Source organism: Chionomys nivalis, chromosome 6, assembly GCF_950005125.1.
Source record: "Chionomys nivalis chromosome 6, mChiNiv1.1, whole genome shotgun sequence".
Taxonomy (NCBI): Eukaryota; Metazoa; Chordata; class Mammalia; order Rodentia; family Cricetidae; genus Chionomys; species Chionomys nivalis.
In genome coordinates this window covers 102358550-102370181 of record NC_080091.1, presented here as the reverse complement: position 1 = coordinate 102370181, position 11632 = coordinate 102358550, and positions in this window count along the sequence as shown.

Genomic DNA, 11632 nt, shown 5'->3' with positions numbered 1-11632 from the left:
AAATGCCTCTTGCTTACAGGCTGGGCTAGTCAAGGCGGATGTGCTGTCACAGCTTGGAGAGAAGGCTGAACAAGAGGAGGAAAGACGCTAGGCAGTCATGGCGGGTCCTGCAACCTGCCATCAACTCTGACAGCATCACTCAGTGGTGAGAGAACAGGAACAAGAAGGGGATGAGGGACAAGGTGTGAGCAACAGCTGGGGCCTGGGAAACGGAACTGGATTATCTCTTCTGACAAGGACAGATGCTCACTCATTTTGAATGTAGTGCTCTAGGTGACGGGTATGCCCCAAAGCCACGAACTGAGTCCTACTTCCTACCAGATTTATTAATTACTCTAACTTTCCCGGTATGCAAAGAGTGTGTGCTGGTCTGGGAGGATACATTCATTCTGAGGTGACACAGGTTGAAGGATTTAAGAGTGAGGCATCGTGACATCTTAACTTCTTTTTAAATAGTTCATCAAAGAAAGAATACAGGAAGTGCCACTCTAAAACATACAGATGGGTATGGTGCCTGCTCGAATACCAAAGTGTGCTGGCCTCCAGGCTTGCTCTGGACTTCTTTTCAGCTCTTCTCACCCTGCTGCTACCTAAACTTCTCCAGTTCACGGGCTTCCCTTCCCCAGCTCTCACGCCTACATACCATCTCAGCCATCCCCTCTCTCATCTTCCTCTTTCGCCCAACTCTCTCCTCTCACGGCCTGTCTGACTCTGCTGGCCATGTTCCCTCTACCGCTTTCTCTCCCTGCTCTGCACTCTCCCAGATGCCCCTGGCTGTTCTCTCTCTCACATCTACAATAAAATCCTTCCCCTCAACCACACCTTGGAGCAGTCACGTCCTCATTTTACACAGAAAGTAAGCATTTAACACACACACATACATAATGATGTGTATATATGTAGATATATATGTATTAGAAGTATCTGAGTGATTATTCTACTTTTTATGCTTTTCTGTATGTTGTAAGAATTTATATTTAATATGCTGGAAGAAGTAAAAGAACTCTTTGGGTACACAAAGACTTTTTATGTAATGCTAAAAATAGGAATTTTCTAAAAATAGGAAATGGTTAAACTTGGTTCTGCTTGCCTTTATCCCCATTCATTGCCTTTAACGCCTTTAAACACTCAGGATTCTAAGGCAGGCTGATTTTGTTAGTTCAGGTCAGCCTGGTCTATATAGTGAGATCCAGGCTAGACATGGCTAAATAGTGAAACTCTGTATAAGAACAGAGAAAGAACAATGGAAATGGCATTGGCTGCTGGAGCAGGGAAGTCAGTTTTTCTTCAGTGGTATCATGGTAGGTGGGTGCCTCCCTATACCCATGTGCACATGGCGACACTACCTGGCCTCATTGGGTTATGAAGAAGAAGAAGAAGAAGAAGAAGAAGAAGAAGAAGAAGAAGAAGAAGAAGAAGAAGAAGAAGAAGAAGAAGAAGAAGAAGAAGAAGAAGAAGAAGAAGAAGAAGAAGAAGAAGAAGAAGAAGAAGAAGAAGAAGAGAGACTGCTCAGTGGTTAAGAGCCAGTCCCAGGGGGTGGTATACAACCATCCATAACTCCAGTTCCAGGGATTCCTGTTGCAGGAGAATTATCTGTACAGCCATTCCACTGTGCCAGTAAAGAAACCTGAATCCAGGATGGAGTCTACAATTGGCTGGCCGGGATTAGCCACAAAGGTCTTGGAGCGGTGCTCTGACATGATGCGCCTTGAGGGGCTGCTGGTGCCTCTCTCTCTGACTCCATCGTTTTTCTCCCTGTATCTCTGCTTGGTTTCCTGCCTGGCTCTATCCAGTCTTGCTTTTGGCCAAAGCAGCTTTATTTATCAGGATAGGAACTCACTCTGGGCAGGAACCTGGAGGCAGGAGCTGATGCAGAAGCAACAGAGGGGAGCTGCTTACATGAATTGTTCCCCATGGTTTGCTCGCCCTGTTTTCTTGTAGAATCCAGGACCACCAGCCCAGGCATGGCCTCACCCACAATGGGCTGGACCATCCCCCATCAGTCACTAATTAAGGAAATGCTCTACAGGCCTGCCTGCACCCCAATCTTTTGGAGGCATTTTCTTTTCAATTGGGATTTTCTCCTCTCAGATGACTCTATCCTGTGTCAAGTTGACATAAAATTAGCCAGAATAACAAGGTTCCATAAAAATTATGTATACCGGCCGGGCGGTGGTGGCGCACGCCTTTAATCCCAGCACTCGGGAGGCAGAGGCAGGCGGATCTCTATGAGTTCGAGGCCAGCCTGGTCTACAAGAGCTAGTTCCAAGACAGGAACCAAAAGCTACGGAGAAACTCTGTCTCAAAAAAAAAAAAAATTATGTATACCGTGTCTATATACCATATAGGTAATTATTTCTAATTGTAAGCTTTATATATATATATATATATTCCCTTTAGAATTCATAAATATTCTCTAGAAAAGAGTTAGTTTGGAATACCTTGGACCACTCAAAATTAACAGAAGTCAACGAAGAGGAAGTATTTGTAATTAACAACATAAGTGATGAAAACCTTGTGACCAAATATTATTTGACCACAAATCTGAAGAAGCCACAAGGTGAACTGTCTGCGGAGATGTTTGTCTTCACCGGTAAGGTCAGTAACGCCAGTAACACCGGCAATGCACGGGCAAGCTCACCGCTACCGTCCATTTGTAACGCAGCTGCCGATGCAATATTCCCCCTTCCCCGTCTGCTCACTGGAGCCCCACCGTGAAATGTCATTAAGGTTACCTAAGGCTTCCCCTGTGGGAGGGCAGAGATACTTCATCTATTGCTGAGTGTACATGTCTACAACTTGTCTATAACGAGACTGAAATTCCTTAAAGTCACACACACAACTGTGATGGAGGTGGGTCATCTTTTTATCTGTTGTTTTATTGGTTAAGTAATAAAAAAACTGCCTTGGCCCCTTTAATAGGACAGAAAATTAGGTAGGCGGAGTAGACAAAACAAAATGTTGGGAGAAAGAAGCCGAGTTAGGAGTCGCCATGATTCTCCCATTCCAGACAGACGCAGGTTAAGATCTTTCCTGGTAAGCCAGCTCGTGGTACTACACAGAATATTAAAAATGGGTTAGATCAATATGTAAGAGCTAGCCAATAAGAGGCTGGAACTAATGGGCCAGGCAATGATTAAAAAAATACAGTTTTCATGTAATTATTTCGGGGCATAAGCTAGCCATGTGGGCGGCTGGGTGCCGGGGGCGCAGCCCTGCCGCTCTTATTACAACAGAGTGGCGCCCAGGAAAGCAAACTGTCTTCAGCAGGCAGCAGGTGCCTGTGGTCAGTGTGCAAGAATGCCCACAAGTCCTTGCGTTTCCTCCCTTCCGGAGGGAAAGCTTAGTTCCTCTCCCAGTGAGTATGTTTTTAATAACCTGCTTTAATGATTTAAATACAATAGACAAAAGAGAATTCACTCCTGAGGTGAAAAACTACATAAATCCTTTGCCCTGCGAATGCTGCCTCAATTCTGTATCCCTGCCCATGGGGAAAGCCATATCCTGAGCAGCCTGAGGCGGTGCCCTAAGAAGGAAGCAGAACCTCTTGTCTGCAGCCACACTCTGGTGACTCCAGCCCCTGTCAGACACCTCAACAGAAACCACAAGAGCAACCTTGAGCCGTAGGCACTGGGCTAAGCATCTCCTGGATTCCGGACCCACTGAGGATGTAAAACAATGAAAGCCTGTAAGTCTTGAGATGCTCACACACCATCCGCAGACGAGCGGCACGCTGGCATGTGCTCACCAGCCAGGCACATTAGCATGTGTTCACCAGCCGCAGACCAGCGGCACGCTGGCGTGTGCTGAAGTAAATGGGCATGACAGAACAACAGACGGGTTCCCTCACTCTCGGTTCTTCGGGTGTTTGACAAAAAACTGTCACCAAAACAGGCCAGACTACACGTTTTTCCCAACAGTGTTTCTGCCATACTGAGACATTTTAAGATGACAAACGGTATAATTAGAAAGCTTTCTTAGCCAGAGATATGGCTCAGTGGTATAGAGCACTGGCTGGTTTTCCAGAGGACCCTGGTTCAATTCCCAGCATCCACACAGTGGTTCACAATCATCTGTAATTCCAGATCCAGGGGATCCAAAGCTGGCTTCTGACTTCCATGTGCCCTTACTATGTATCCCAGGCTGGCTGTGAGCTTGTAATCCACCTCCTGCCTCCACCTCCAATCCTGGGATTAAGGACATGAACATAAACCATGTCTGGCAATGTTTTACTTTGTATATAATATATTAAACAAAGACCTTTTAGGAGCTATAATGTGGGTAGGTCCTACAAAGGAGCACAGGTGTTACCCCTGAGCACCATGGGGACAAATATGATTATAGGCCATTCTAATATCAGACAATATTTCCAAAAACTGGTATGACAGGATAAACGACTCATGTATCAGCAACTTTGTTTCCAGAGTCATTTTTAAATCATGCTCGCTAGTTCTTGTCTTTTTAAAAAGAGTTACAGTGAAGTTTTTATCATTTTAGTAATTAAAAAGCCAGGAAACAGAAAGGCCATATTCCTAAGCCCTTTCGGTCAGAGTCCATGAACTCTATATGTCTTTAATTTAGTTTGACAAACAGTTTTTCCACTGCAAGAGAATTCAGCACACTATGCTAGACACAAGAAATACAAAGAAAACTGAGTGTGTCCTTATTCTCCAAAATCAAGATCCAGTGAGCATTTTACTCGTCTGTGCGCATCTGTGTGCACACCGGAGTGTGCATGGAATCAGAGAACAACATGGCGAAGTCAGTTCTCTCCACCCACTACGGAGTTGATTGTTCTCTCCCTCCCGTGTGGGCTCCATGGATTCAACTCAGGTTGCCAGGCTTTTCAGCACAGCCTTCACTCACTGAGCCATCTCTCCAGCCCCAAATCCAGAAATTTCCAGTGTAAGGTGGTTGCTAAGTATAGTGGGCCACGCTAGTGATCCCAGCACTCAGGAAGATGGGACAGGAGGATCACAAGTCTAAGACGAGCCTGGGTTACCTACAGACACCCTGACGATAGATAGATAGATAGATAGATAGATAGATAGATAGATAGATAGATAATAGATAGATGATGATAATGATGATGATGAAGAAGATAGATAGAAAGAAAGATAGATAGATAGATATAGATAGATGATAGATAGAGATATAGAGATAGATAGATGATAGATAGATAGATAGATAGATAGATAGATAGATAGATAGATAGATGATAGATAGAGATAGATAGATAGATAGATAGATAGATAGATAGATAGATAGATAGATAGATAGATAGATGATAGATAGATAGATGATAGATAGATAGATGATAGATAGATAGATAGATAGAGATATAGAGATAGATAGATAGATAGATAGATAAATGATAGATAGATAGATAGATAGATAGATAGATAGATAGATAGATAGATAGATAGATAGATAGATAATAGATAGATGATGATGATAATGAAGATAGATAGATAGATAGATAGATAGATAGATAGATGATAGATAGATAGATAGATAGATAGATAGATAGATAGATATAGAGAGATGATAGATAGATAGATAGATAGATAGATAGATAGATAGATAGATAGATAGATAGATAGATAGACAGATAGTGATACAAAATATGATTGTGGTGAGGTATTAAGGACAACAGAAACAAAGGGAAATGAACTTATTCTCTTATGATCAGTGTCATGATACTCAGGCTTTAATTTATTTTCCTGGGGGAGGGTGAACAGGGTCTCTCCATATATGTTCTGCTTGCATTCATTTATGTGCACCGTGTGTGTGTGTGTGTGTGCGTGCACGCTTGCACAAGCATAAATGGATGCAAGCAGAACATTCATTGGCATAAATTAAAAATAAATAATTTTTTTTAAAAAAAAGGAAAACAAAAAACAAATGAATCCTAGTGATGCTGTCTCACAGCACAGTATAAAGTTGTTCACACCAACTAGAGACCAAGTCTTCAAGCATATGAGCCTGGGCTGAAGGTAGGGGGTGGAGGGTGTCTCATTCGAACCACCACAAGGGGGCGCTTTATACAAACTACTGAAACAGAAGCAAGGAAAGACCAGTCCTCAGAGCAAGGGAAAGCTAGCGAAGAATGGAATCATTTGAGAAAAATGTTTCCAAAAATCCCTTGGCCCCATCCTGAGAGAATGGCTGCATTCACTCCATATCTGAGAGTGACCTAAATGTTGCATCATAATGGACCTTTGATAGTGAACTCTGTGATCCGTTCATAAGTAAGAGAGACAAAAGATTATTTATACCGATGACATTTGCGGAGGATTTGAAAGCAGTGAACCATGCCAGCTCACATTGCAATTAATAAAACGCCGGCGGCCGTGATGGGAAACCTCGAACTTTCAGAAACCAGCCTTGTGTGCCGGCTGATGCTGGGAGCCGAAGTGAATGTCGATGAGCACCATGGAGGACCAAACAGATGCCCGCATCCATCACATCCTAGTTGGTCCAGATCCAACTCAAACATCAAACCAGTCTTTCTACGGGCTGGAACAGAGCGACGAATGGCCCATCTGCATGGCTGGGGGCCATATGGTAACAGACATCTATTCCCATAAAGATAGACTTCAATAGCTGAATAGCCGGACACTTAGCAGGGTTTGCTCATAAAAACAGCATTTCATATGCCAGTAGGCTAAAATTGATACGATAAATCAGTTTATTTGTGCCTGGTAAATTTTTAGTTTTCCAAAAGACTAAATCCATAATTTAAGACGGTCTGAATTGTTTTTTTTTGTTGTTGTTGTTGTTGTTTTTACCTTAAAGCCAGATAACTGGATAAAGAACTTCATCACACACAGCTGCAGTGTGACAAGCCAGCGCATTGCTCTCAAAACAATGTTCCTTGTTTTCTTCCAAAATGACACGCTTTTTAGTTCCATTTTTAAAGCTGCCCCAAATCAGTTTTTATTATAAGAAATGTGGGGATGGCTGTGGAAATGTCTCAGTGGATGAAGTTCTTGCCACGCGAGCCTGACACCACGTGCTGGCTCTCACAGTGAGGTGGGAGGTGGAGAAAGAGGATGGTCCAGACGATCAGAGGCCGGGAATGTGCTACACAGTGCAAAACAACTTTAAAAAAAAGACTTCACTGGTCAGTTTTTGTAGACTTGACACAAACTAGAAGCTACCTGGGAAAGGAGAACCACAAATGAAGAATTACAACCATTTGACTGACCTGCCAGCATGTCGGTGAGGCATTTTCTTGACTATTAATGGGGGAGGGCCATCCTGTAGCTAGTCCTGGTTGTATAAGAAAGCAGGCTGAGCAAGGCATGAGGAGCAAGCCAGTAAGCAGCACGCTCTGTGATTCCTGCTTCCGTTCCTAACTTTAGGTTCCTGTTTGAGTTCCTGCCCTGGCCTCCCTAGAAGATATGGCTTATGAGCAGAAATAAAATTTCCCCACAGTTCACTTCTGATCCTGCTGTTTATGACAGCAACAGAGAAGGACCCTGGAACAGAGACCAAGCCTCTGCTATGCCCGCCAAGACCCAGGAGAATGCCACTCAATGAAGGTGAGATAAGAGTCCTTTGTCATTGGCAAGAGCAGGCTCAGGACAGAAAGGACTCTCAGAGAGAGTCAGGGGAGAACTTACAATGCCAAACATCACAACCACATCACCCCAGTCACAGGCCAGGGGGCAGAAGTTTTGGTCCAGCTAATCAAAACAATTTAGTGTTGTGTGGTAAAACAATGGGTCTCGGGAAAGTGTCCCTATTCGGATGTTCTGTCATCAAGATGTGGTTAGCTGGGAGTAGGGGGGCAGGGGGAGGGCGCTGGGTGAAACATGAGGTGGAGTTGGCTAAAACTACAACAAAATGGTGTCTCTTCGGGGAGCTCACATCAACAAGATGGAAGAAGAGAGACAAGACCTGAAAGTCCTCTGACCTCCATCCAGGCTCCATGGTATGGGTGCAACTGCTAACACACATGCGCACACACACACATACACACACGCACACACTTGTGCATGCACACACACGCATGCAAAGACATTTTTTAAAAAGAAATTAAAAGTATGAACCTTGAAGCCCCACGGATGTGGACTTTGCCGTTTTCACTGGTCTCCTGTGAGCCACTATTCCTGATTTTTCAAAGCCAGTTGTAACTAACCACAAATTATGCTGAGGCCAAGTGAGATGCTAGGAAAGAACACTTAGCAAAATATCTGGAATATCAAATATTAGATAAATGTTAATACCTGTACCACCTTGCTTCTCACCTTCAACACCCCAGGAGAATCAAACACAATGTTCTCAGGCTTTTTAAAGGAGACTCTTGATGTGTGGGAGACACAGGGGAGCAATAGGGCACATGCAGGGGACAAGCATGTTGTGGGAGTCCCCTCTGTATGCTGTGAATATGTTTTATTACCGTTGGTTAATAAAGAAGCTGCTTTAGGCCTATGGCAGAGCAGAATATAGCCAGGCATGAAATCTGAACAGAGATGGAGAGAGAGAGCAGGCTGAGTTGAAGAACCGCCCTGTAGCTGCTGAAGGAGAAAGACGCCCACCTGGGAACCTTACTGGTAAACCACGAGCCTCCTGGTAAAGTACAAAATAACAGGAATAGGTTAATTTAAGATGTAAACATTAGTTAATAAGAAGCCTAAGCTAATATGTATGTCAAGCAGTGTTTTAATTAATACAGTTTCTGTGTGATTTATTTGGGTCTGAGCAGCCAGGAAATGAACAACCAGCCTCCATCTACACAAGCAAAATTCTGAGTTCAGAGCACACGTGGGATACATGCATAGTCCTGTGTTCAGAGCACACGCTGGGTACATGCAGAGTCCTGTGTTCAGAGCACACGCTGGGTACATGCAGAGTCCTGTGTTCAGAGCTGGGTACATGCATAGTCCTGTGTTCAGAGCACACGCTGGGTACATGCAGAGTCCTGTGTTCAGAGCTGGGTACATGCATAGTCCTGTGTTCAGAGCACACGCTGGGTACATGCAGAGTCCTGTGTTCAGAGCACACGCTGGGTACATGTAGAGTCCTGTGTTCAGAGCACATGCTGGGTACATGTAGAGTCCTGTGTTCAGAGCACACGCGGGGTACATGCAGAGTCCTGTGTTCAGAGCACACACGGAGTACATGCAGAGTCCTGAGTTCAGAGCTGGGTACATGCAGAATCCTGAGTTCAGAGTTGGGTACATGCAGAGTCCTGAGTTCAGAGCACACGGTGGGTACATGCAGAGTCCTGAGTTCAGAGCACACGCGGGATACATGAAGTCCTGAGTCCAGTACTGGTAGGAGTTACTTTTCTCAATGTGGTGGCCAAATACCTGAGGAGAAAGAACATAATGGAGGAACGGTTTGCTTTGGCTCACAGCTAAGGACAGCATAGCAAGACAGGGATGGAGCAGGAGAATGAGGGGCAGTCATATTGTCTCTACAGTCAGGAAGGAGAGAACAGATAGGGAGTGGGACTGGACTATCCGCTGAAGAGCAGTGACTGGCCTGCATCAGTGAGGTACCTGACGGTTCTGTAACCACCAGATGGGGAACAAGTGTTCAAAAACACGAGCCCACAAGGGACAGGTAGCTGGAGGTTTCTCTCCCTCCCACCCGCTCCCAAATCACCACCCTGAGGCTTCATGTTAATTACAAACTGTTTGGCCTGTTAGCTCAGGCATATTATTAACTACCTCTTACAACCATTTCTATTAGCCCATATTTTACCACAAGACTTGTGTCTTGTTTCCTCACATCTTGTTTCCCTGGTGACCCCTTGCATCTTCAGGCTCTGCCCTTTCTTCCCTGTATCTTTGTTGGAATTTCCACCTGGCTCTATTCTGCCTGGCTATTGACCAAATCACCTTCCTTATTAACCAATGGTCATAAAACATTCACAGTGTCCGGAGTGGACTCTCACATCAGGGACATTTCACATTCAAACAACAACAATACCAAAAAACAAAAATAGAAGGAAATTTGACCCAAATTTGACACTTAATCAAAATGTATGGTTCCTGAAGTGACCCAGGTAGATATAAATCTTGGTCGCTGTCATGGTAACTTGTTGGGACCATTTTGGAGTCCTGGCCTCCAGCTGCTCTTCCCTGCTAGAGATCTTTACTTTCCTTCTGATTTAAGTTACTAAAAGCTGTGTCAAAGTTGTTTACCAGCTCTGCTTCATGAGCACGTGTTGCCTTGGCCTTGAGGATCAGAGGATAAGGTTTTCACCTGTTGGCCCACTTGACCGTTGGGTAAATAAGCCTCTGTGGTGCTATTGAATAAAGGGCTTCTTACCAGTGACTAGAGGTCTGTGTCCCTGTCACTCTGTCTGTGTGTCTCTGTATGTTTCAACCTCCAGCCCCTTGCCCGAAACTCGGGAACTGTATGGTAGCGCATAGAGCGTTGTGCGCCACAGTAACTGACATGGCTCTAGGTTAGTGCACAAATTCAATTTTTAGTCTATTAGTTACACCAGTTGGATGATCAGTGGACAAAGGTGCTTGCGGCCGAGTCTGATGACCTGAGTTTGACCCTCATGATGGAGCAAAGAGACCCAATTCCCTGCAAGTTATCCTCTGGCCTCCATGTGCATGGGTTGACACCCTCTAACACACATAAATATTTATTTATAATTAAATAGCTCATGATTTGAAAGAATCCTATTAATTACTTTTGCATAGACTAAATACTCAGTATTAAATCTATTCTATAATCCTTGGTTTCTGAGTCTTACATGAATTATTTCCCTAAAGGGAAATATGTCACCACTTCTTTGTATAATTATATATTTATCAATGTCAATGGACTTTAAAAAGAAGTATTGTATAAGATTTCTCTTACTTCATATGCAGGACACCTACTAATAGAAATAAAATGAATTTCACTTATTCAGAACCATAAGGCCATTATGACATTTTCATGTTCCAGGGACAGCCTTCCTAGGGCATACAGTGATGTGTGGGTGCCCACGTAGGTGTGCATTTATGCATACACATGTGTATGCATTTATGTGTGAGTGTCTACACATGTGTACATTGCATACATCAGTATGAAGCTGCGTGTGCCCATGTTTGCATTTGTGTTCCTGTATGTGTACGTATATGTTTATATGTGTACTTGTGTGTGTGCACTTGTTTCTTTAAATCTGTGGGTGTACATGTGTTTCTGTGCATATGTTTGAAGACAGTGTGGTTGTGTGTGCATGCACACACATGTGTGTGTGAGGAGCTAGGGTGTAATGCTTCAACGTGGGGTATAAGCACACATAGCAGCTGGGAGATAATAGCTGTTTACTGGATTTTCACGGCTATTGGCTTTATCAACTACTAAGCAGTTTCCAGCAACACTTCTTGAAGTAAGGGAACTGAATCAGAGTCCTAGTGCATAAAGGAAAAATAAGATAAAGAGCACAGAAATCCTGGTCCATCCTGTTGAGAGCTGACTGTCTGGAGCTGTGAAGGCACAAAAGGGCAAAGGGGCCATTGGGGCTAAAACCTACTATAAATGGAATATATTTGAGAAAAGGCATATACAAATACTAAAAACTGGCATGTGCAAAGTGTAGGTGAGATTCTACTACAGCTGTATACTAACAACAGTGAGCTACAAAGCCAGTGTGGTTGGGTGAGTCCTGGACATC